Here is a 27,995-nt window from a genome sequence, read left to right on the forward strand (position 1 = left end):
AGTCTATCACATAACTAATTGGAATCTAAGGAGGATAGAATAAAAGACAAACAATATTTTCCCCCCAAATTCTGTAAAACTTCAAACATACAGAAAAGTGGAGAAATTGTACAGCAAATATTTACATCCAGCATCTACATTCTAGAATTAACATTTTGTCTCATAAACGACATCATTTACCCATTCTCCTACCCATCCATCAATGCATTATATATATATATATATATATATATATATATATATATACACACACACATATATATGTGTTTATTTTTGAGAGAAAGAGAGTGCAAGTAGGGGAGAGGCAGAGTGAGAGGGAGACACAGAATCTGAAGCAGGCTCCAGGCTCTGAGCTCCTGATGCAGGACTTGAACCCAGGAACCGTGAGATCATGACCTGAGCTAAAGTCCAGGGCTAAACTGACTGAGCCACCCAGGCCCCCCCATGCATTATATTTTTTTATCCATTTTAGGTAAGTTGGCAAATGTCATACTTAAAGATTTCACTATGTTTACCATTAACTAGTGTTCAAATTGCTTTATAGGTTTTTTCCCCTAGGTAAAATTTATTTATTTGTTTGTTTATTTTTAATTTGAGAGAGAGGGGAAGAGGGGCAGAGGAAGAGAGAGAAAGAATCTCAAACAGGCTCTGCACTCAGTGCAGAGCTGGATGCAGGGCTTGATCTCACAACCTTAGGATCATGACCTGAGCCAAAATCAAGGTTCAGATGCTCAGCCAAGTGAGCCACCCAGACACCCCTCCCCAGGTACAATTTATGTACAATAAAATGTACAAATCTTAAATGCACCATTCACTGAGTTTTTACAAGTGCATATACTGGTGTAACACAAACTCCTATCAAAAAATACAATATATCCATCACCCCAGAAAGTTCTCTCATGTTCCTTGTCAGTCAAGCCCTGTCCCCTACCTCCCACTGGTAACCACTGTTATATGAGGCAATATTTAAAGAAATAGTACCATGACTTTTGCAGTAATGATGAAAAACATGTACCTAGGGGTTCAAGAATCACAACATAACCAAAACAGGATAAATAAAAAGAAATACATAACACACTGTAAAGAAATTGAAAAACTCACACACACAAAAAAATATCTTAAAAGCAGCCAGAGAGAAAGCCACTTGCCAAAAAAATCCAGCAATTAAAATCATAGGGGCTCCTGGATGGCTTAGTCAGTTAAGCATCTGACTCTTGGTTTTCAACTCAGGTTATGATCTCATGGTTCGTGAGTTCAAGCCCCACATCAGGCTCTACACTGACATTGCAGAGTCTCTCTCTTTGTCTCTCTCTCTCTGCCTCTCCTGCTCTTGCATGCTGTCTCTCTTACTGTCTCTCTGTCTCTCTCAAAATAAATAAACTAAAAAAGAAAAAAGAAAAAAGAACAATGAGGGGCGCCTGGGTGGCTCAGTTGGTTAAGTGACTGACTTTGCTCAGGTCATGATCTCACGGTTCTTGGGTTCGAGCCCTGCATGAGGCTCCTCCACACTGACAGTGCAGAGCCTGCTTGGGATTCTCTCTCTCCCTCTCTGTCCCTCCTCACTCCCTACCCTTCTCTCTCAAAATAATACATAAACTTTAAAAAAAGAAAAAAGAAAAATATTTTTTTTAAAAAGAAATGGAAAGGATCATTAATTTTTTAAAAAAAAAGGTTTCATTCACCGGGAAGATAAAATAATTCCTTATTTTTTTATTTTTTCATTTTGTTAAAAAAAATTTTTTTAACGTTTTTTGAGAGAGAGCACGAGCAAGGGAGGGCAGAGGGAGAGGGAGTCACAAAATCCAAAGCAGGCTCCAGGGTCTGAACTGTAAACACAGAGCCCAACATAGGGCTCGAACCCATGAACATGAGCTCATGACCTGAGCTGAAATCAAACACTCAACTGACTGAGCCACCTAGGCACCCCTATTTTTTTATTGTAGAGAGAGAGAGAGTACGCTGAAACTGGGAGAGGGGCAGAGAGAGAGAGAGAGAGGGAATCTCAACCAACTCAAGCAGGCTCCACACTCAGCATGGAGCCCGATGCAAGGCTTGATCCCATGACCCCAGGATCATGACCCAAGCTGAAATCAAGAGTCAGACACTTAACCGACTGAGTCACCCATGCACCCTAAGATAAAATAATTCTAAACCTGTTCGTAACTGATAAAAATGGGCTTGGAATACGTACAGAAAAAAAAAAACAAAACCTACAGAGGGTGGCGAATTTCCATGCAACCTTCTCAGTCTTGATAGGTTAAGCAAATGAAAAACCAGTACACTGGCCTAGGCACTGAGTATACTGAAGACAGTGAGGCAAACCATTGCCTTCATGGAAAACCTGTATGCTAGAGGAAGAGAGAAACATTTTAACAAGAATATATTGCAATTTTGGTTAATGATAAATGAAAGAAGAAAAATAAAGCAAGATAAGAAGTGACAGCATGCCTGGAAGAGGTAGTTATCTTATATGGGTGGTAAGGGAAGACTTCTTTGAGAAACTGGTATCTAAGCAGAGACACAAATGAAGTGAGGTAGCAAGTGATGTGTATATATGGGGTAATGGTTTTGCAGGCAAAGGGAACCACAAAGACCCTGAGGCAAAAACAAAGTTCGAGGAATGCAAATACATGTATTTAAAATTTTAAAACCTACTTAGAATCAATACATATATTTTTACATTTTAAGTGAAATGTAGAATTTTTACATTTCAAGAGGCCCACACACCCTCTCCTCTTTATGTTAGAGTTGTCATCAATTACACCGACATGTGTGGAAAACCCCCTGAAACACTGTTGTAGCTTTCGCTTTCAACGTCAAACATATTTTCAAGGACTCAGGAGGAGAATTCTCTACTGTACTTCTACAGGCAATTTACCATTTCTGGTGCTCTTCCTTCATTGCTGGTGTTTCAAGTTTCCTTCTAGGATACTTCTCTTCTGTCTGAAGAATTTCCCGTAGCAATTTTTTTAGAACAGGTCTACTGGCAATGAATTCTTTTAGTTTTCTGCATCTAAGAATGCTATTATTTCCCCTGAATTTCTGGAAGATCTCTTCACTGGATTATGCTGTTACGTGTTGACCGTTATTTTCTTTCAGCACTTTAAAAATGTTGTGCCACTTTCTGCTGGATTGCATGGTTCCTGGTAAGCAATCTGTAGTCAAATTTTTACCCTGCAGATAATACATTGTTCTTCTCTGGCTGCTTTCAAGACTTTGTCTTTATTTTTCAGCATTTCAATTATCATATATTTGGGCAGAGATTTCTTTGTGATCATCGTGTTTGGGCTTTGTTGAACTTCTTGAATCTATATTTATGTCTTTTGTCAAATCTGAATACTTATTCAAAAATTTTCAGCACCTTTTATATTGTCCCACAAGTCCCTCAGATTCTATTCACTGTTTAGCCAATATTTTTTTCTCTCTGTTGTTCAGATTGGATAACTTCTATTGCTTTATTTGCAAGTTCACTGATGCTTTTCTCTGTCATCTCCACTCTGCTAATGAGAGTATCCATTGAATTCTTAAATTTTTGGCTACTATAGTTTTCAATTCTAAAATAACCACTTGGCTTTTCATTGTATTTTCCATTTCTTTGCTGAAACTTTCTATTTTTCCACTGGTTTCAAAAGTGCATTTGATTACTTATAAGAGAATTTTTTATAATAGTCAAGAACTTTGAAGGTCTGAGGTTTTACCTTAACTCGCAAATTAGTAAGTTAAGCCACCATAGTTTCATGGATAACGGCAGAAGACATGAGTCTCCTGGGTCAGAAACAAAGAAGAATCTATTAGCCACAGCAGTAGCAGGAAGCAGAATTTCAACATTTATGCTAGATTCCTAAGTCCCAGTTCCCACAGAGGACAAGGTGATCCTGTACATGAAGTGAGTTGCGTTATAAGAAAGGAACTCTATGGGAAACTCCAACCTGTAATAAGAGGCTAGCAAACCTATCCGACTGTGCCATGAAAAGAGATGATCTTTTTTATCCTGGACAGCAAACAAATTCACCCTTGTCCTCACAGGAAGATATTATCTCTGTCTTCCAAGGATGTTTAAAGTACAAGCATCCCTGAAAAGATAATCCAGGAAAAAAACTGTTAATGCCTTTGCCCAAAAGACATGTGGAAATACAAGAGATGAATGGAAAATCATCTCCCAACAAATAACTGCTTTAAGGCCTTTTCTCACATGATTCTATCATCTCTCAATCCTCTCAATGTTGGCGTCTTTTTTCCCCATGTAAATTGTGATTTTTCTGGTTCTTAGTATGCATAATAATTGTGGATTGTATCCTGGACATTTTGAATATGCTGTTTTGAGACTCAAGGTCTTGTTTAAATTCTGTCAAGAATATTGATGTTTTTATATTAGCAGACAATCAACCTGGGTAGGTTTAGAGTAGCAGTCTGTGGGTAGGAAAGGGCATACTAATATAAATATCTACCAAAAAGAAACAAAAAAACAAAACACCCCACAGTGTTTATTACATTCCAGAATAATAAATCTAGAAATGCCTTTCTCTTCTCCTCTAGAGGGAATTTGCTTACATTTCAAGATAGTGAGTAATCTCTCCTGAGGGAGGAATGATCCAGTAACCAGCAGCCTTGAGAAAAGCTTAAAGACTCCCAAATTCAGAATTATTCTCCTGTAATGCAACCCACTGCATGTACATCTGGCCCTCATCCTATCACCTGCAGGAATTGGGGCATGAAGAATTAACACAAGATATTGCTATAAATGCTGTTTGCTGTGAATAACTAATCTTCTATGCCCCTAGCCCAGGAGTTTGGTGACTTCTGTCAGTAAATATGTATGAAACTATGGCAGGCTAACCTGCTAGCTCACTAGAAGAATACACTCTCAGACACTCCCGTTTCTGTCTTAAGAGTGGTAGAATCAAGTTAAAGTAGGCAGAGGCCAGATCATGTAGGGCCATAGATCAGGTACTGAATGGACTGTTGATGTCAAGAATAATGACAGGAGGAGCAGTGAAGAGAAGGACAGGACATCACATGTTGAACTCTTTTGTGATAAGAGGGAAGGACTACCAGGGCAGTAGATGACTGAAGAAGGGAGAATGAATGATGTAGAATAATGGTACATGCCTAAGGGTACAGGATTTTAGAAAGAAAGAGAGAAGGTGTGGAATTGCCAATAGGGAGAAAGCAAGACACCTCGCTCATCTGTAGGCTCTTTGTTTAGGGGAGTGAGGGACTAAAACCCACACACAACTTGAAAGTATTGCAGAGGAAGCCATGTTTTCAGGAAATGGCTGAGTTTTGGGTTAGAGTAAGAGGATAAGGGGAATGTTTTAAAAAATATTAAAGATATAGGGAATTTGATCTCAGCACAATGGAAGAATCAAATAGATTAAAAGAAATGGGAAGTTAGGCTAGATTAGAGCAAAGCATTATGGGATTAAGAATCTGTATGTGGGGACCCCTGGGTGGGTCAGTTGCTTAGGACACTGACTTTTGATTTCAGCTCAGGTCATGATCTCGCAATTCGGGGGTTCGAGCCCCACATTGGGCTCTGTGCTGAGAGTACAGAGCCTGCTTGGGGTTCTCTCTCTCTCTACCCCTCCCCTGCTCTCTCTCTCTCTCAAAAAAAAAAAAAAACTTAAAAAGAAAAAAGAATCTGTATATGAACTTGACCTGTTAAAAGAGGCAAATAGGGGGTGCCTGGGTGCTCAGTCGGTTAAGCGTCTGACTCTTGATTTCGGCTCCAGTCATGATCTCAACGTTTGGTGGGATTGAGCCCCATGTTGGGCTCTGTGCTGTGACAATGCAGATCCTGCTTGGGATTCTCTCTCTCCTCTCCCTGCCCCCACCTCAAAATAAAGAAATAAAACTTTAAAAAAGAGGTAAATAGACATATGAGATATGATAGGGCTATATCTCATTTTTTTAAGGGAGGTATAATTACAGCTTGTTGAGATTGTTCTTTAAGCAGTTTGTAGATGTAATTTAGTCCCTTGGGATTGTTCTCTTAGGCAGTTTATACTGATAAAGTAGGAAGACATGATGGGGTGGCGGAGTGTGGAGGGAGCAGACTTACCAGGAGCACACTGAAGTCTGTGCCTCTAAAATCCAGTTGGGATTTTGGCTGAAAGGATCTGTGGAGCCATTATTTAAATCCAGGAACTTTGGGAACCTTGGAGGCTACCTTTCTAGACTAAATCTTTGGTCTTGCTGCTGGACAATCCTCCAGGGACATGGAAATCCTACTGTAGATGAGAAAGAGCATGATGATATAAAATATCTACCTGCAAAACCCAAGAAAAGCAACATCATTTTAGGTCTTTCCTCAGACTTGAACTTCTCAGAGGGTGCTTATTTGAACACATTATCTGAAATAGTATTTTTCACGGTCACTTTCTATCCCTTATTATGCTTCCCCCAACTTCTTAGCACTTATCACCCTGTCATATGTTTATTTGTTTAGTATTTCCTCTCGGGAGAGTAGAAAGATCTTTTTTCTTTTTTAACTTTTTTAATGTTTTATTTATTTTTGACAGAGATAGAGCATGACATGGAGAGGTGCAGAGAGAGAGGGAGACAGAATCCAGGCCCTGAGCCCACACAGAGCCCGACATGGGGCTCAAACCCATGAACCACGAGATCATGACCTGAGCCAAAGTCAGATGCTCAACCGACTGAGCCACCCAGGCGCCCCTATAAAGATCTTAAGAACAGATTTTTTTACTTATTTCCAGGACCCAGAATAGTGCCTGGCACACTGTAAGTACCCAATAAATATTTATAGAATGAGTGAATGGATACATTGAAGAATATTAGGACAATCAAATGAGTTCAGTAATGAGACCAATTATAAAACCACAATAGTATTTCTACAGATAGCAAAAGCCATTTGAAAAATACAGAAAAAGATCATAATTATAAATAACAAAAAAATATAAGATATCCAAAACTAAATAACATTCAAATTTTACTGACAAAAGAACTGAATAAATAAAGAAGTATACCATGTTGTTGAATGGAAAAACATATTGTAAGAATTCCCCCTAAGTTAATCTATGAAGTTAACACAGTATCAATCAAAACCCTAAAGTTTTATGGGAAAGGGGGAAGAAGACTTGACAAAAAGATTTTAAATGTCATCAGGAAGAATAAATGCTGTAGAACAGTGAATTAAATTCTGAAGAAAGGTACTGATAAGGGACCTTGCTCTACCAGACACAAAAACGTAGGAAAAGACAAATTGGTGGTATATATCAAAAGCTTTAAAAAAAAAAAAAAAAAAAAAAAAAGGATATACCCTTTAGCCCAGATGTACCATTGCTAGAATTTTTTCCTGAGAAATAGACAATACGGCAAAACTGTTTATTAAAGCAGTGTCTGTAATGCCAAAACAACAGGAACAATCGGTTGTTTCACAAGTAGAGAATGGTTCAAACCAATCATGGCTTAAACAAATACCTGTGGAATACCATGGAAGCTTTGAGAATTATGTAGAACTACATTAATTGCTATGGAAGGTATTCACCATATATTTCTATGTTTGTTTGTTTTTAAAGCTGATTATAAAACAGTGTATCTAGCAGTGTCCTCATTTATGTAAAAATTTTAAATAATAATTTACATATATAGGTGGAGAAATAACCTGGATGGAAGGTTATACATCAAAATATTAACAGTAGCTCCCTTGAAATAAGAATTAAGGATTATTGGGGCGCCTGGGTGGCTCAGTCGGTTTAGCGACCGACTTCAGCTCAGGTCACGATCTCGCGGTCTATGAGTTTGAGCCCCGCGTCAGGCTCTGGGCTGATGGCTCAGAGCCTGGAGCCTGTTTCCGATTCTGTGCCTCCCTCTCTCTCTGCCCCTCCCCCGTTCATGCTCTGTCTTTCTCTGTCCCAAAAATAAATAAACGTTGAAAAAAAAAATTAAAAAAAAAAAAAGAATTAAGGATTATTAAACAGGTTTTTGTTTGTTTTTTTGTTTTTTGTTTTTTTTTTTTTTTCAACGTTTATTCATTTTTGGGACAGAGAGAGACAGAGCATGAATGGGGGAGGGGCAGAGAGAGAGGGAGACACAGAATCGGAAACAGGCTCCAGGCTCTGAGCCATCAGCCCAGAGCCTGACGCGGGGCTCGAACTCACGGACCGCAAGATCGTGACCTGGCTGAAGTCGGACGCTTAACCGACTGAGCCACCCAGGCGCCCCCTGTTTGTTTTTTTGAGTTGTATACTGAAAAACTAGTTTAGTTTTCCCCCAAAATGGGATGACAGTTAAATTCTTCACTGTTGCCACCTGGTGGCTACCACAGAGAAGTTTCTTATTTCTTTGCTATCACCTTAAGAAATAATACATGCAACATCATAATTCTAAAATTGTAAAGAAATATATAGTATCACCTAGTTCTATTCATCATTTTATAGCTAAGGAAATAAAAGCAAAAAGTTTAAGCCACTTGACTGAAGTCACACTGTTGGTAAAACTTATTAATAGTAACAAACATTTGTTGAGCCCTTTTTTCCAAGTACTTTATATGGATTATCTCATCTTATTCTCATAGGAACCTATGAGGTAGATCCTGTTTTTACTCTCATTTATCCGCATCTAACATATGTGGATCCTGAAGCTCAGAGAAGGTAAGTGACTTACCCAAGTTTGCACAGGCAGGGCAGAGCCAGGCATTGCGAGGTCCACCTCCCTCTCCTGAACCTTCTCTGTTGTGCCATCGTACTATATGCGAACCCCTCTTCCTTCACTGCTTTTGGTGACAATTCTTGGCATATCCCCAATGTCATGTTCCTCATGGTTGGAAAAAAAGTATAAACATTTCCTGAGAGGGAAGCGAAATAACTTTACCCCCTATGCCTTGTAAGAATCCTGTCCAGGTAAAAACAGACTTACTTTGAGTTGTTCCAGGGTCCAGATAGTAGAGACTCTTCTGTCAGAGACTTGGACTATGGATAGGTTTACTTGGGTTCCCCTGCTGCAGTTTTATGCTATGCTCTCTGCTTAAGTTTTCTGATCCCAGAGCTTAGAGTTAACATCACTACATGCACTTATTCATGAACTACCCCCACCCCCCTCTCTCTCTTAGCTCTTGCCCAAATTCTCAGGACAATAGTCTCTGACTTTGCACCTCAAAACCAAATGGTGTAAGTGCTAATAAATGTAAATCCTGTGCTAGGGGTAAATCTATTGGAAGTGAAATTAGAAATCTGAAACAACTAGTGGCTTTACCCTCTGAAACCCTATGGAAATCCAGAAAGTCTTTCAGAATTGCTCCCAAAATGAAGGCATATCTTTGAATTATCATCTAATTAAAGCTTTTTCTCAGGTACCATCTTGCTTGAAAATAAATTAAATTTAAAAATTTTTTTTAACGTTTTTATTTATTTTTGAGACAGAGAGAGACACAGCATGAACGGGGGAGGGGCAGAGAGAGAGGGAGACACAGAATCCGAAACAGGCTCCAGACTCTGAGCTGTCAGCACAGAGGCCGACGCGGGGCTCGAACTCACAGACCGCGAGATCGTGACCTGAGCCAAAGTCGGCCGCTTAACCCACTGAGCCACCCAGGCGCCCCGAAAATAAATTAAATTTTAAAATGTATACAAAGGGGCAGCTGGGTGACTTAGTCGTTTAAGCATCCTACTTCAGCTCAGGTCTCATGATCTCACGGTCTGTGAGTTCGAGCCCCATGTCGGGCTCTGTGCTGACAACTCAGAACCTGGAGCCTGCTTCAGATTCTGTGTCTCCCTCTCTCTCTCTGCCCCTCCCCTGCTCATGCTCTGTCTCTCCCTGTCTCAAAAATAAATAAAAACATTTTTAAAAATGTATACAATTATTGTAAAAGTGTTATTTTCTTTATTTTCCAGCTTTATATTTTTAGAGGACAGTGTAAGCATGAAAATACCTTAGTCTTGAGTTAAAATTCACATATTAGCTATCACACATTAGGTATGGCTTGAGTAAATTATTAAATTACATTTTCATTTAAACTTTTTCTGGGGCGCCTGGGTGGCGCAGTCGGTTAAGCGTCCGACTTCAGCCAGGTCACGATCTTGCGGTCCGTGAGTTCGAGCCCCGTGTCGGGCTCTGGGCTGATGGCTCAGAGCCTGGAGCCTGTTTCCGATTCTGTGTCTCCCTCTCTCTCTGCCCTTCCCCCGTTCATGCTCTGTCTCTCTCTGTCCCAAAAATAAATAAACATTGAAAAAAAAATTAAAAAAAATAAATAAACTTTTTCTTATCTCTAAAATTAAGGATCATAACATCTGCTTCTAGAGTCTTCCTTTCCCCTCTTCCTCCCTTTTAGAAGAAGAGATGATGATTTTTCCTGTCTGAGATTGTCTCCCATATGTCCTGCCTCCTTAAAGATCTTGACTTAGCCTTTACATAAGTCTCTCCCATTTTAAATAAAACTGAAAAGAAGAAAAAAATTCCTCTGTTTGCATCTCGAGTCAGCTGCCCATCTCTCTCTCCTGCTTTTTAAAGTCAAACTTTCTGAAATACAGTAAAACCTTGGTTTGCAAATATAATTTGTTCCAGAAACATGCTTGTAATCCAGAGGACTCCTATATCAAAGCGAATTTCAAGAACCATTGGCTCAGTTGTGATCATGTGACATTCGGTGTCATGTACTACTTGTATTGCAAGACATTGATCATTTATCAAGTTAAAATTTATTAGAAATGTTTGCTCGTTTTGTGGAACACTCACACAACAAGTTACTTGTGATCCAAGGTTTTACTGTACTTCTTTACCATCTTTGCATTGCATCACCTCTCATTCATTCTAGTTTCTCCAAAAGTCCTTAGAAACACCTTACTCCTGCTTTGGTAATTTTCTTCCCTAAATTTTTCCAAGATGTACTTCTTTTATTGTTTTTCTCCTACTTCCCTGATTGCTACCCTTCTTGTCCCTTCCCTTAAAGTTTGTGTAACTCAACTTTCTGATCTGGGTTCTTATTCTACAAAATCTCCCTTGGCGATCTTTCCCATGTCCATAGCTTCAATTACCACCCAAATTCGTGTGCCCAGCCCACATCCCCCTCTGCTGGACTCACAGATTACATGACCTAGTGCTTGCTTGATTCCCACTTGGATTTCTACAAGTGCCCCAAAATAAAGATGTCATCTTCCTTCTCCAAACTTATTTCTCCTCCAGTGTTACTTATTTTTTAGTGAATGGTGCCCTCACTTAACCAGGTGTTCATGGGTTTTTTTCTTGGTTTCTCCTTCTCCTTCAGCTCCTCCCACTCCCAGTCCAGCTAATCATCATGTCCCATTAATTCTACTATATTGGATTAAATTGTGTCCCTCCCTCAAAAAATATATCTAAGTCCTAACCCCTGGTAACTATGACCTTATTTGCAAATAGGATCTTTGCAATGTGATTAAGTTAAGGATCTCAGACAAGATCATATGACTGGTAACCTTATATGAGAAAGAAGAGGTGGAAGGAAAGGGAGAATTGAGACCCAGACAGAGGGGGAAAGACCTTGTGCAGGGCCCTGTGATGGTGCAGGGAACTCCTGGAGTGATGCTGCTCCAGTCCAAGAAACACCAAGGGCTGCCAGCCCTATCAACACCTTGACTGCAGCCTCTGACCCCCGAAACTTTGAAAGAACAAATTTCTGTTGTTTTGAACGTATAAGAGTGTGGTAATTTGTTATGTAGTCCTGGGAAAACTAACATAGCTACCTTCTAAATATCTCTTGAGATCCATCCATGTTTCTCCATCTTCATTGCCCCTATCTTATTCAGGCCACAATTAAATCAATCTTCTGCCTTGTCTCCCTGCTGCTAGTCTCAGCCCATCATTTGCAAAGGCATGAAATCTCCCTTACTATTGACAATCTGTGAGTGGTTTGCCAATGACTCCTGGATTGAGTCTAAATGCCTGGTGTCATAGCTTACAGGACTTCACTTTGGTTTCTGCTTACTTGTGTAGCCTTATTTCTCACCCACCCTCAATTCTACGCTCTAGGCATGGTAATAATTTCTGATATTTATGGGACACTTATTCTGTGCCAGACACAGCTAAATCTCACAACCACCCCACAAGGCAGGAACAAGCTTCTTTCAGTGCCTCAGCCTTTTTTTCTCTTGTCTCTGGGACTTTGCACATGCTGTTCTCTGCCTAAAATAATCTTATTTCCTCTTCCCTTGTTCTTTGTCCCCCTCCTCATCTAGCTAATTCACACTTACACCTTAGGTCTCAGCTCATCCAGCACCCCCTCCATGAGGGATTCCCAGACCTTCCTAAATCTGGGTTATGTGTCCCACCCCAATTGCCCATATTTGCATTACACCCTGCACTTCTCCTATCATCATATACAATATAATTGTCTTATATTTCTTTTTTTTCTTAGTCCATTTGGGCTACCATAAAACATCGCAGACTGGGGTGGGGGCGGGGAGGGAGCAGTGGGTATAAACAACAGACATTTATTCCTAACAGTTCTGGAGCCTGGAAGTCTGATGTCAGACTTCCAGTGCCGGGGGTGGGTGATGGCCCTCTTTTGGGTTGCAGCCTTCTCTTTGGAACCCCACATGGTGAAAAGGGTAAGCAAGTTCTCTCTTCAGCCTCTCTTGTAAGAGCACTAATCCCATTCATGAGGCCTCTACTCTCATGAGCTAATAACCTCTCAAAGGTTTCTCTTCGTAATCTATCAGCCTTGAGGGTTAGGATTTCAACATATGAATTCACATGGAACACATTCAGACCACAGCAACGGGCCTATATCTCACATTGTGTTTTATGCTTCCTGTGGACTGAGGCCATACCCATGTCTTGTAACACCATCCCTGGAGTCTAGCACAGTGCCCGGCACATAAGAGATGCTCAATCAATACATGTTGAGTAAATGAAAGAAACTTGAATAAAGATTGCTACTAGCATTATGTCTCTAACACCAGCGAGGGTGGAAAGGAATGTACCTCCAGACCAAGTTGCCAACCGTTTCCTTCCTCAAAATCCTGATGCCTCCTAGGCCTTTGCTTGGGCCAGTTCTCAAACCTCATTCCGAAGGATTTCCCTGAGACCTGTAGGGCCAGTGAATCCTCACTTCCCTATCATGCTCAGCCCCTCCCCAATACAAGACTCTCCAGGTGGTCGTCCTCTCCCATTCTGCTCTGCAATCCTACCAGACCCTTCTTGCTCTTTTTCCCTGGGCCCTCTGGCACTCCAGCCTATTTGGAACAAACTCACCTATATTCTCATCGTTGCAACAAAATACTCCTTCTACCTCCTGACTTTAAACAGAAAGCCTTCTGCTTTCCCTTGAGAAGACTACCTTTTCTACCACCACCTGGGGTGGTTATGTTAACCATACTGGATTGATTATTCTTTTGGAACGCTAGGCTGTAATTCATCGGGTTTCTGAGATTTGAATTTAGTTTCGACCGTTTCCAAGTATTGGCTATTACATAATAGAAGAATTAGAGTTTCTAAAAGGATTTGAAAACAGCAGTAAAGATGTTTATTTTGGAAAGATCCTATAACCATGAATTGCTTTAAAAATGTCACTGAACTTAACCATAGCCTCTGAATTTGTCTCACAACTACCAAATTCAAAATGAAAGTACAAAACAAGTGGCACCTGTACCTTGGAGACCTCAGAAACACTACATACGCTACTGATACTGCTTCTTAGCAAACACCGGGTTTCCTCTAGGCTGTAAGATCCATTGCCCATGAGATACAGCTGCTGCAGGTAGGGGTGGGGTCTTATCAATTAAATGTCTGACCTAGAGCAGTACTCATATCTTGACTTAATTTCTAATGGCCCAGGACTTTGTGGCAAATGATAAAAATTATTAGCTTTTTCTTTTATAATTTATCTAATTTCTAACCTGATGCAAACTGTTAGACTTTCCAGCTGTTAGGCTCCAGCAGTAAGGCTCCTATAGTCCAAAATGCAAATTGAAATACCTGGTGATTTTTATTGAGCACTTTCTGGTCTCTTACTCTGGCTCACTGAGACATCTTCTGACCTAAGACTTGTTTAAAGAGGATTAGTCACTCTGTATGATGACCTTTCTTGTGGTAAGTTAATACATTTAAGCTGGCAGTCTAATTTATTCAGACATTTGTGTGAACTAATCTCCCCTAGCTTTATTACCAGTGGATAAACTTCTAAAACAGAGTTCCTGAACCTGCATTTTAGCCACATTATTCCTGTTGTCTAACATAATATACTATTACTTGAAGCAATCCATTAGCTGGTCATTTGTAAAAATCATGTCAAGTCATATGGAAATACAAATTCTTTGTTACCTTACAGGCTGATTTTGATTATGGAAATTAGCCACCTTGTGCTAATCAAATTAAGGGCATATATAAAGTGTTCATAACATATTTCTAGTTGAGATAAAACTCATTCATTTAATAAATATTCAGTGAGGGTCACCTGGTTGGTTCAGTCAGTTAAGCATTCCACCTTCGGCTCAGGTCATGATCTCAGGTTCATGAGTTTCACACATGAGGGGTGTGAGGTGTTCACGAGCCCCACATTGAGCTCTCTGCTGTCAGCTCAGAGCCGACTTCAGATCCTCTTTCTCCCTCCATCTCTGCCCCTCTCCTGCTTGCACTCTGTCTCAAAAATAAATAAACATCAAAAATAAATGAATAAATAGATAAATATTCAGTGAGCTTTCCTTTGTGCAAGGCTTTATGGCCAGTATAGTGAAAGATATAAGAAAAATACATGGTCCCAGGTCCCGACCCAGTTTGGGAGCAAAGATCTCTATAAATAAAAATGCCAAGTAAATCAAGAACTAAAAACAAATTTGAGTTGTCACAAACATCAGATGTTCTCATGTGAATAGTAAGATAGGAGTTGAACTTCTAGGAAGGGGGCATCAATCACTGTGGCAAGGGGTGCTTCACAAAGAAAGTGAAAAATATGTTGGGCTATGGAAAGGAATGGGAATTACAGGGTGAATTCCATGCTACATTAATGGAATGAGCAAAAGCTTAGATTTTACAGGTTGGTCTATGAGTCAGTTTGGCTGGAAGAGAGTTTTGTCTAGAGGAATTGTGGGAAATCGGATTGCAGAGGTAAGATGAGGCTAGACTATGCCACTAATGTCAGATGTGTGTGCCAAGCATGAAGATCCATTTCATGTTGGATGAATTTCTTTTATCCTACATGCCCCTCACATATCAAAAGCGCCCATTCTCATGTTTAGACTACAAGCCTAGAACATGCCACAGAATCATGGTAACAATCCTGATTTCTAATTTTGGTGGGGCCATGTGTAAAGCTCACATGGCTCCAAACGTATTTAAGTGTTCGATGAATGCTCCCTTTGAAATCTTAACACTATTCTCAAGTAGTCAAATCATGGAACTACTTACAATTTTCCTGCTTCTTACCGGTAGATTCATTCACTCATGCAACAAATATTTATTAAGTACCGACTATGTACAAGGCATTTAGTATACACCATGGCGGGTGTATTTAAAGATGAATAAACTTGACTTCTAACCTTAAAAAGCTTCTCACCTTGAACAACATGGAGGTTAGGAGTGCCAGCCCCGACACAGTCGAAACTCCAGATGTAACTTTTGACTCCCCCAAAACATAACTACTAATAGCCTACAATGTTGACAGGAAGCCTTAATGATACCATAGTTTGTTAATATAAATTTTGTATGTCATGGATTATATGCTATATTCTAACAGTAAAGTAAGCTAGAGAAAAGAAGAAAATCAGGAGGAAGAGAAAATACATTTACACTCCTATACTATAAAAAATCTGTAGGGGTGCCCGGGTGGCTCAATCAGTTAAGCGTCTGACTCATGATTTTGGCTCAGGTCATGACCTCACTGTTCGTGGGTTTGAGCCAAGTGTGGGGCTCTGTGCTGACATCTCAGAGCCTGGAACCTGCCTCGGATTCTGTGTCTCCCTCTCTCTCTGCTCCTCCCCCACTTGTGCTCTGTCTCCCTCTCTCTCAAAAATAAAATAAACATTTAAAAAATTTTTTTAAATTTTGCATATAAGTGGACATGCACAGTTCAAACCTATGTTTGTTCAAGGCTCAACTGTAACAGTAAAAACAATAAGGTAAATATTCAAAGTTTAAGATAACACACATATAAAAATGGCTACAAGAAAGATGGAATGTGCTATGAAAGATCAGAGAAAAAAGAAATTCTACTTAGCTGAGAAAAATCTTAAAAAATGGGCAGAACTGGCTTAGTTGGTAATAGAGGAAAGAATATTCAGAAGAATAGGAAGTATGAGAAAAGGCTTGGCATGGGAAAGCATAGGAATGTTTATAGAATGGTGAAAATCTTTTATTTGTTTGTGCATAGATAAATGTAAAAGTTTTCCAGCTTTTTTTTAATGTATCATTTCATTTTATTATTTGCCTTTTCAAAATTTTTTTCTAAGTAGGTTTCACACCCAGCATGGAGTCCCTCTGGTAATAATCAGTTTGTTCTCTATAGTTAAGAGTCTGTTTCTTGGTTAGTCTTTTTTCCCTTTGCTCATTTATTTCTTAAATTCCACATATGGATGAAATCATATTGTATTGTGTTTCTCTGACAGACTTATTTCGCTTAGTATTATACTCTCTAGCTCCATCCATACTGTTGCAAATGGCAAGATTTTTGCTCTTTTTAATGGTTGAATAATATTCCATTTTTATATATACTTAGCACAGCTTCTTTATCCATCATCCAATGGACACTTGGACTGCTTTTATAACTTGCTATTGTAAATAATGCTACTATAAACATCGGAATGCATGGATCCCTTTGAATTAGTGTTTTTGAATTTTTGGGGTAGATACCCAGTAGTGTGATTACTGGATCATAAGGTACTTCTATTTTTATCTTTTTGAGGAACCTCCATACTCTTTTCTACAGTGGCTGCACCACTTTGCATTTCCACCACTTCAAGAGGATTCCTTTTTCTCCACATCTTTGCCAATGCTTGTTGTTTCTTGTGTTATTGATTTTAGCCATTCTCACAGGTATGATATCTCATTATAGTTTTGATTTGTATTTCCCTGATGATGAGGGTTATTGAGCATCTTTCCATGTGTCTGTTAGCCATGTATTCTTTGGGAAAATATCTGTTCATGCCTTCTGCCCATTTTTTAATTGGATTATTTGTTTTTGGGGTGTTAAGTTGTATTAGTTCTTTGTATATTTTGGATACTAAACCTTTATTGGATGTGTTGTTTGAAAAAATCTTTTCCCATTCAGTAAGTTGCCTTTTACTTTTGTCTGTTTCCTTCACTGTGTAGAAGCTTTTTATTTTGATGTAGTCTCAATAGTTTATTTTTGTTTTTATTTCTTCTGTCTCAGGAGACATATCCAGAAAAATGATGCTATGGCTGATGTCAGACAAATTACTGTTTATGCTGTCTTCTAGGATTTTTATGGTTTCAGGTCTTTTATCCATTTTGAGTTTATTTTTGTGTGTGGTGTTAGAAAGTGGTCCAGCTTCATTCTTCTGCATGTTGCTGCCTAGTTTTCCCAACATTCTTTAATGAAGACTGTCTTTTTCCCATTGGATACCCTTTGCTGCTTTGTTGAAGATTAATTGATCATGTAGATTTCCAGCTTTTTAATTATGATGTGCCAATATTCTATTTGAGAAAGACTTTGTACAACAAGAAAGGAATGCGGCCCTTTCTTTTGTCTTTCAAAGGTCGTGTTTTCAGTAAGCAGCCAATGTGGTCCTCTTGACCACATAGTCTGTAAAGTTAACCGAATGTTCCTGAGCAATAATGAAAGAGTACCCAAGGCACAACATTAATACAGACTAATAACCTTATTTGGTCAGAAAGGTTCATTTAACTGTTTAAAAGAAGTCCAAATGCTTCATAATAATTTCTTCTCTAACAGGAGAAAGCTCAACATTGGTTTTTCTACAGCATCTCTAAAGGGATAGTACTCAAAATATAAAGGAATTAACCATTGATATATGCAACAAAAGTGACTCTCAAAATAATTATGCTGAGTGAAAGAAATCAGATTTTAAAAAGTAAATACTGTATGATGTCACTTACAAACCTCTAGAAAATTCAAACTAATCTATAGCTATAGAAAGCTTTAGTTGGAGGCTGGAAAGGGTAGGAGAGAGGGATTACAGAAAGGCATAAGGAAACTTTCTGGAGTGATGAATATGCTTACTACTTGGTGCTGACAATTTCATGGGTGTGTACATGTACCCATTGTACATTTTAAATATGCAATTATTTTCTCTTAAATACAGAGAAAAACGAAGGTTGATGGTGGGAGGGGTAGGGGCCAGGGAAAATGGGTGATGGGCATTCAAGAGAGCACTTGTTGGGATAAGCACTGGGTGTTGTATGTAAGTGATGAATCATGGGAATCTACTCCCAAAGCCAAGAGGACACTGTATACTCTATGTTAGCTAACTTGACAAAAAAATTATGTTAAAAAAAAAAACACTTCCTGGGGGGGCCCTGGGTGGGTCAGTCAGTTAAGCGACCAACTCTTGATTTTGGCTTAGGTCGTGATCTCATGGTTCTTGAGATTGAGCCCCACATTGGGCTCTACGCCGAGCCTGCTTGGGACTCTCTCTCTTCCTCTCTCTCTCAAAATAGATAAATAAATAAACTTAAAAAAATGCACTTCCCTTTGAGGACCAACTTCATCCTTTATACCATTTTATGCCAAATCTGAGTAAAAGATTAGTGTAAAGTTTTAATAAGATCTGTGTGTGTGTGTGTGTGTGTGTGTGTGTGTGTGTGTTTTAATTTCTGGACCATGTAAGGTAATCATGATGATAAAGACAAAAGAACTTGTATAATTAGTTATACACTATTATAGTTAAAAGAGTAAGTACCTTGCATAAGGTAAAATGGCCCACAATATCTTATTCTATAGATTGAAATTACTTAACTTTATTAGAGAACAAATATTAGAGAATATTTAAATTCAGAGTATAAGTAGTTAATGGAATAAATAGTCCTGTTACTACCTCATGTAATAATATAAAAACAGGCCATTCATTGACAGAGAAAGTTTAATTTTAAACAACATCTTCCTTTAGATGTAAACTATAGAGACAACATTGCTACCTGGTTTTTGAATACTGAGTATATTGTTAAAACACTCTGGGAGCACCTGGTTAAGTGTCTGACTCTCAATTTTGGCTTGGGTCATGATCTCACAGTTCATGAGTTCGAGCCCTGTGTCAGGCTCTCTCTGTCCCTCCCCCACACTCTGCCTCTCTCCAAATAGATAAATAAACTGAAAAATAAATAAAATAATCTGGATGGTGTTTAATTTCTTTTTAAAATTTTTTTAATAGTCATTTATTTTTGAGAGATAGAGACAAGTGCAAGCAGGGGAGGGGCAGAGAGAGTGAGACACGGTATCCACAGCAGGCTCCAGGCTCTGAGCTGTCAGCACGGAACCCGATGCAGGACCCGAACCCACGAACCTGGAGATCATGACCTGACCCAAAGTTGGACGCTTAACTGACTGAGCCATGCAGGCACCCCTAATTTCTCTTTTATGGAGCTATTCAAAGAACATATAGAAGGCCCAAATCAGTTACATTACAGCCTCAATCACAGGCAGGTGATTGTGTATCCTATGACCACCTCATCTTAAAGGCTCCCCTGTATTACACACACACACACACACACACACACACACACACACGGAAAACAAAAATAAAACAACTTGGTCTCTCCCCTGAGGAGATTATTCTAGTCAGGGAAACAAACAACTAGGCATTTTAATACACTGTACTGGGTGCTCTGGGGGCAGGGGTACAGAAATGATGTAAGCTCAGAAGAGCAGTGGAGCACCTGGGGTTTAGGGAACACCAGTGGAAGCAAGTTTATCTGGTGGAAACATTAAGTAAGAGGATGACAGTGATGAAATGATGAGGTTGGAAGTAAGGCAACATGAGACTGCAGTGCCCTGCCAACTATTTTATTCTAGAAGCAATGGGAAGCTTCTGAAGGATTTTAAGCCAAAGAATGAAATAATTGGATTTGTATTTTAGAAATAATATTCTGGTTGCAGTATGGAGAATAGATTAAAAGGAGATAAGATTAGAGGCAAGGAGACCAAATAAAAGTTGTTGGAGTAATTCAGGAAGAGATGATGTTAAACTAGGGCTATAAACATGGAAGTGAAGAGAAGTAGGTGCACTTGAAAGATGTCTTGCAGATATAATTAATGTGACTTGCTGAACACTAACTGTGGAGAATTAGGAAGAGCAAAACAATAAAGATGTTGCTGAGTTGACAACTGAGTGGATGGCGGCACCCAAAAAATGCAGGAGCAGGTTTTGAGGAAAAGATTATAAAATTCAATTTTAGCTCCTGTTGAGCTGGAGGACTCACGGTATACCCAAGAATATATATGCATTTGGCAACTGGATATATGGGGTATGTTCAGTAGAGAGACCTGGAACTCTTCAGTACTGATATCATGGGAGTAAACAAAAGCACACTTGGATATATTTCAGGAAATGGGCATAGAATGGAAATAGACATGCACATAGAGTGGAAGGAAAATAAACAGAGAAACAGAAGAAATAGCCAGGAAGGCTCCCTGCCTTCTCTATCCACCTCAGGCAGGCAGCCTGCTAATGATTGCTCCCTTGGGCTGCCACTGTTTTCCATCTATGCATCTATCAAGGCACTCCTCATCTGTCATTGAGTATATTTATCTTTGTCTCACTTTTTACTGAACTGTAAGGATCTTTTTTGTTTCAAGTTTTTATTTAAATTCTAGTTAGGGGCACCTGAGTGGCTCAGTCGGTTGAGCGTCCGACTTCCACTCAGGTCATGATCTCGCGGTTCATGGGTTTGAGCCTTGCGTCAGGCTCTGTGCCAACAGCTCAGAGCCTGGAGCCTGCTTCGGATTCTGTGTCTCCCTCTCTGTCTCTGTCCCTCTCCCACTCAGTCTCTGTCTCTCCCTCCCTCCCTCAAAATAAACAAACATTAACAATTTTTTAAAAATTGTAGCTAGTTACCATATAGTACAATATTTGTTTCAGGAGAATTTAGTGACTCATCACTTACGTATAACACCCAGTGCTCAACACAAGTGTCTTCCTTAATACCCATTACCCATTTAGCCCATCCCCTGCCCACCTCCCTCCAGCAACTGTTTGTTCTCTATAGTTAAGAGTCTCATATAGTTTGCTTCCTTTTTTTTTCTTTCCCTTATGTTCATCTGTTTTGTTTCTCAAATTCCATATATAAGTGAAATCATATGGTATTTGTCTTTCTCAGATTTATTTTGCTTAGCATAAAAAATATGGAAGCTTCATGAATTTTCATGTCATCCTTATGCAGAGGCCATGCTAATCTTCCCTGTATCGCTCTGATTTTAGTATATGTGCTGCCAAAGTGAGCACTGAACTGTAAAGATCCTTTTTCTCTTTTTCTTAAAGCCTTTAAATCTCAATTTACTTCCTCATTTCCTAAGGTATTTCAACATTCCTGTGGATGGTCTGTCAAACACCCAAGAATCACAGTTCTAAGGCCACTTCAACCCATTCCCTTGGCCATGCTCTCTACTTTGTTATAGAGTAGTTCTGATTGCAATACCCTTCTCTTTCCATTCATATTACCTCCAGTATGCCCGATCCAGAATCTCATCGAGAGCTCTGTTCCTGTAAGACTGCTTTTTCTTCCAATTTATTCTTGGTCCCATTTCCATATCTGGCCTAAATCTCTTAATTGGTCACATGACCTACTCTCTCACCAATGTTTTCAATCCCCTTCCATTTTTTTTTTTTTTTTCCTTTCCTGGTATTTCTTCCAAATCACATTCCTAGAACAGTGCTATATTCTGCCTGTCATCAGTGCCCTCAATCCCCTTCATCCTTGTCTTTCTCCTCTGTCATCCAACTCACAATTCTGGATCAGTCCTATAATATGCCTGGCCTATAAGCCATTCAGCTGAGATGCTAGAAATAATGATAAAGCCACTATACTTTCATGATTTCCAAACTCAGTTTGGTGGTTAACACCACGATTAATGCCTTTGTTTTGTTTGTTTGTTTGTTTGTTTGTTTTTTAATTTTTTTTCAACGTTTATTTTTTATTTTTGGGACAGAGAGAGACAGAGCATGAACGGGGGAGGGGCAGAGAGAGAGGGAGACACAGAATCGGAAACAGGCTCCAGGCTCTGAGCCGTCAGCCCAGAGCCTGACACGGGGCTCGAACTCACGGACCTCGAGATCGTGACCTGGCTGAAGTCGGACGCTTAACCGACTGCACCACCCAGGCGCCCCAATGCCTTTGTTTTTAATCTACTGTCTATTCCAGACTGGCTCCATTCCCTTCAAATCCCTTTTTTACTCCCTCCTACTCCACAAATTACATCAGCTATTTTCCTACTTCACAAAAAATATTGAAGCCAGATAGTAAAAAAACCTCTCCTCTTGCAGCTATAAATTTATTTATAACCATTTCCTTATTCCCTTAGTTTCTGAGAAAAGGTATTTTTTTCAAGACCCACCTTTTCTGTGTCCTTTGGGGCCTGGTCTGACTCCATCAATTTTCCCTCTCCTTCTCTACAAGTTCTTTTTCATTCAAATTACAATCATGCTCAGATCTGTCAACTGTCATGACCCTTTGTTTTACCCTTATTTCCTTCTGGTTTCTGCCCTCCATCTCTCCTTTCCACCTTAATCTCCAAAGCATCTTGAAAAAGTGACATTCTCTTGAAGTCTAGGTCTTGATCTCCCATTTGTTTAACTTGTTCCCTGGCTTTAATTCCCACTGCTCTGTGGAAACTGTTATTACCAAGTTGATGAAGGACCTCCTCATGGCAAAATCTAACAAACGTTAGAATTTGTGGGTTTATAATAGTTTTCAAGAATGGCAATGTTTTCCCTCATTTTACTTAGGAGAACTCACTCTTTGGCCTAAAGTAGAATATGGTGGTTTGGATGAAAGGTTAGACAGATAGACCCTACTTTCTTGGCTTCTAATTATAATACTTTAGCAAGAAAGCTTGGCAGTTTCTGATAATCAATACATCTATAACATACAGCTCTTGGCCACTTTACTACTGGCATCTTATCTTCTAGAGTAGTTTCTTTCGCAGGACGCTGTATTTCACTTAAGGGAGAGACGGATGATAGTTTCTAATTCATGGAATTGGTAAATGATCTTAGACACTTACCTTCACCATCTTAAAGATGTAGTTCCTCATTGCAAGAGGAAATCCCAATGCCAGCATAACAGGGGTTTATGGGGAAAAAAAAAAAAAAGAACTGTCAGCTTAAAGTATGTTGTATGTATCAAAAGGGATATACAAATACTGTATAAAAATGCATAGTTTAGAAAACATCCATAGTTCAACAATTCTTTCTTCTAAAATTCTACTTTTTTTTTTTTTTTACGTTTATTTTTGAGACAGAGAGAGAGACAGAGCATGAACGGGGAGGGGCAGACAGAGAGGGAGACACAGAACCGGAAGCAGGCTCCAGACTCTGAGCCATCAGCCCAGAGCCCGACGCGGGGCTCGAACTCACGGTCTGTGAGATCGTGACCTGAGCTGAAGTCGGACACCCAACCGACTGAGCCACCCAGGCGCCCCTCTTCCAAAATTCTAAATAGCACAAAGTATTTAACTTCAGTAATAGTTCTCTGGGCAAAACAGTAGGGTCCAGGAACACAGCATAGTTTAGCCTGCCTTGAAACAAAAAACTTGGGTTCAAGTTCCCGCTCTAACATCTACAGGTCTGTAACCTGAACACCTAACTCATCGCTCACTACTACCAGCTGGGTGTCTTTAGCAAGTCATTTAACATGTCTGAGATATACCTTCATCTATAAAGAAGGGATTAATACCTACATACGAGCACTTTGGAAATTACAAAGGGTAGTAATGTTTTAGATATCATTGGAGCCACTTTTCCTCCTAAAAAGTTGTGTCACATATCCTGGTGGACTTCCCTTAATTCTCTCATCATTCTTGGTAAATCAGTAAAAATACCATGTCATTTTGGAGAGTATACAAACCCAAGAAAACTTTGTTTTAATTGTAGATGCATTTTTATCTAGCCATTTTTTTAGTAGGGTATAAAATATAATAGTTTATTATTTTAACTTAAAAAAAATCCTATATAGATCCAAAATTAACAAAGACATAAAATCTTAATTAACATTTTGCCACATTTAAGAATGTTTTTTAAGGGGCTCCTGAGTGGCTCAGTTGGTTAAGTGTCTGACTTCAGGTCACGATCTCATGGTTTGTGAATTCAAGCCCCACGTCGGGCTTTGTGTTGTCAGTACAGAGCCTGGAATCTCCTTCGGATTCTGTGTCTTCCTCTCTTTCTGCCCCTCCCCTGATCACACTCTGTCTCTCTCTCTCAAAAAATGAATAAACTTAAAAAAAATTTTTTTAAATGTTTTTTAAGAAATAAAAATTATAGGCTACCAATGTGCCTCTCCCTCCTATAAAGAGAACCTCTGTCCTGAATTTTGTTTTTGTAATTCCCAAACCTGTTTTTGTTTTTTTTTTTTTAATTTTTTTTTTTCAACGTTTATTTATTTTTGGGACAGAGAGAGACAGAGCATGAACGGGGGAGGGGCAGAGAGAGAGGGAGACACAGAATCGGAAACAGGCTCCAGGCTCTGAGCCATCAGCCCAGAGCCTGACGCGGGGCTCGAACTCACGGACCGTGAGATCGTGACCTGGCTGAAGTCGGACGCTTAACCGACTGCGCCACCCAGGCGCCCCCCCAAACCTGTTTTTTAAGCCTTTATTTATTTTTTAAGATTTTATTTTTAAAATCTTAAAATATACCCAACATGGGGCTTGAACTCCCAACCCCAATATTAAGAGTCACATGCTCCACTGGCTGAGCTTGCCAGGCACCCTTTGAAACCTTTACTTTAGGGCACGTGGATGGCTCAGTTGGTTGAACATCTGACTCCTGATTTTGGCTCAGGTCATGAGCTCACATTTCTTGGGGTCGAGCCCCACATCAGGCTCTGTGCTGACAGTACAGAGCCTACTTGGGATTCTCTCTCGCCCTCTACCCCTCCCCTGCTCACTCACTCTCTCTCTCTCTCTCTCTCTCTGAAAATACACTTTAACAAACCCCTTTACTTTAAATAAATGTATCCATAAACCACACACTATTGTTTTACATCAAAAAATTTACATACAAGAAATGAGGCCATTTAACTTGCCTTTTTTTTTTTTTTTAAATAACCACCATTTTGGAGGGTAATTTGATTCACTTAATGCTGGCTTATTCATTTTAACTGTACAGCATTCCCTTAAATGAATATAGCACAACTTATCCATTCTTATGTCACAGACACTTTATTTCCAAATTTTATTATTATAAACAATACTGTGATGAACATTCTTGCATGTCTCTCTGGCAAATATGAAGGAATGTTTACAGGGCATATATATGTGTGTGTATATATATCCTAGTGGAATTGCTGGTTCATAAGGCTATGCACATGTTTAATTTTAGTAAATAAATACTACCAACTGCCCTCATAAGTTATACCAATTTATACTCCCGAAGACAGTGCCTGAGAGTTCCTATGTTGTTTTCCAACCTCCTTGCAAACATTTGATATTCAGACCTTCTAAAATGTTGCCACCTTGACGCAGTGTCTTGATTTTGACCCTGTTGATCCTCCTCTTTGAAAAACTTTGATTCCCCAACAGCATTGTTTTCTAGTTTTTTCTTTTAACTAATACTAGTTCTTGGTCTCTTTTGCTAGCTTCTCTTCCTCTACCCGCTTCTCTTGGCATTTGTGAGTTATCACCTTTGTTTTTTCCCTGTGAGTCTTGTCTAGGCCACACCACTCACAACTAACTCTTCAAGATCGACATAAGTCAGCTCTCTTCTAAACATCAGACCCATCTGCCTAGCTGCCTACTAATCTTCTGGGATTTACATGTCCTATAAACGCCTATAATTCATTTTGAAAAGACCTTTTTCCCCTCAATTTCTTTTTTCCAACTCTGTTTAATGATGCTGTCCAAGGCAAAGTGTTTTACGTCCAAACCCCGGACGGACATCATGAACTTTTACTTTTCCTTGCGTTGCCTTCTGCCTTCCAACAAATCAGCTGACCTATGTCCTACCTTCTTAACGTCTCTTGTATCCTTGCTCTCCTCCCCATACTTAATGTTGTTGTCCTTACTACTTTTTGCCAAAGGTTACATTCATCAGAAGCAAGCACTTTGGAGTTAGACACACCTGGGCTTGAATGCAGATCTTTGTCACTAATAACCTATGTGACCGTAAGCAACTATGATCAAGTTTTCTGTTAAATGGGAATGATCTCTTCAAGAATTATATCAGCTAACAAATGCAAAGTGCTTACTACATTGCCTGGCACATAGCAAAAGTTCAATGATGGCTATTATTAGCTCAGCTTGAGTCATATTACTAGTTCTGATGATTGGAAGCAAGCTTCCAATCTTGTTCCCCATCCTCATCATATTAATAGAATTCTCTCACTTATCCTTCCCTATTTCTTCAATAACTCTCCTTTGCTTATACAAAGCCAAATCCAATCTTTTAGTAAGTCATCTAACACTCTTTATTCTGATCCCCAGCCTCATTTCCCAGATTCTATTCACACTAGTTTACATGGTCCCTGAATACATGTTTCATGTATCTGTGCCTTTAGGTACATGCTACCTTCTGTCTGTCTAGGAAACTGGTTTTTCTCTTTCCAAACTCAAGTGAGCATTCTGTTAAACTTATCTTAGTCCATCCAAACAGAAATGTGTACCAACTCCTAGGAGGGTTATAAACCACTGCTGCACTCATTTCTTGATTTGTCTGTCTCCTTTACTAGCCCGTAAAAAATGTGATAGGCATTCATTAACTACCAGATGGATGGAAGGAAGGACACTGGGACTGGCCTAATATCACATCTCCTAAATAGCTTTAAACAGCAAGCATCAATCTGCCAACTTTGCTAACACTAGTAAAAGTCAAAATGATCATGGAGGATGGAGGTATTATAGGTGTTTTCTCTACTATGAGAAAAGGGAAAACAATGTAAAGTTCTCACAAGTGTAAAGTAAAATACTAGGGAAAAAAAAATTGAGCTGTTAGTACCTAGGAAAAGATGATCAACGATTTTCCTGTACTTTAGTCAACAAATAAGGATAACTAAGTTGAATATTGACAAACAGGAAAGAACATCCTTTTGCAAATGCTGGTATTTGTAATGAACACTTACTATGTGTCAGGTCTTGTGGTAATCACTTTCTATACAGTATATGCGTTACTTAATCCAACAACTATGAACTAAAAATTCTTATTAACTTTCCTCAGGCACCTGTCCTTGGGAAAAGCTTATGTTTTCAACTACATCACACTACTGTCGTTACCAAGCTACAATGGATTTATGCCAGAAATTTGGCACTTAGTCACAAGGGTCAGAGGAAAGTAACCATAAAGCATTAAGGCCAGGCTTCTGTGGAAAGAGGCTAAAACAATTTAGACTTCACAGTTTGCAAAGGTGAGGGAAGATCATCCATCTCTACGCAATCAAGAATGACAATGAACAGTATCAAAACAACCAGATTCATTTATCAAATCCTCTAACCAGCCAAGAACAAGCTAGACAGAAATGATGATTGTCTGTAAAACAATTCCTATTCTATTAAAGAAAAATACTGGATTAGAAAGATTTGGGATATCTACACAGATGTTATTTCAGATCTCACAGAGCAAGTTTTGGTTTGACACAGGATTGTGTAATATGTAAATCTCCTTTCCAGGTTCTACACTAACAGGCCAACATTTAGCTTTGAATTCTGTCTGTCCTAGAATCATGGCTCCTTTTACATCTGAGATATGTAATTCACTTGTTTATGTAAAATTAGGGAGAAAAAAAAAAAACATATGTATTTGATTGCAGGGTAGGCATGTGTGGCTTTCCAGGGAGTAATACCTCGCACCCATTCTTATTTAAAACCCTGCCAAGTCCATGCTTTGCTTTGGTACTCATCCACTCAAAAACTCAAGCATCTATCTATCCATGGCAATTATATTTTA

The 27,995-nt window shown here is 39.2% G+C and overlaps 1 long non-coding RNA gene and 1 other non-coding gene across 2 annotated transcripts; one reads left to right on the top strand and one right to left on the bottom strand.

Annotated features, from left to right (window-relative positions):
• The first annotated feature begins 6,723 nt into the window (after positions 1 to 6,723).
• Positions 6,724 to 27,791, top strand: LOC125163434 (uncharacterized). The gene is made up of 3 exons (XR_007151459.1): positions 6,724 to 6,744; positions 8,540 to 8,615; positions 27,270 to 27,791. It is a non-coding gene; the product is annotated as an uncharacterized LOC125163434 (long non-coding RNA).
• On the bottom strand, positions 21,241 to 21,347 carry LOC125164995 (U6 spliceosomal RNA). Its single transcript, XR_007151904.1, has one exon. It is a non-coding gene; the product is annotated as a U6 spliceosomal RNA (small nuclear RNA).
• Positions 27,792 to 27,995: the final 204 nt, after the last annotated feature.

This window comes from Prionailurus viverrinus, chromosome B1, assembly GCF_022837055.1.
Source record: "Prionailurus viverrinus isolate Anna chromosome B1, UM_Priviv_1.0, whole genome shotgun sequence".
Lineage (NCBI taxonomy): Eukaryota > Metazoa > Chordata > Mammalia > Carnivora > Felidae > Prionailurus > Prionailurus viverrinus.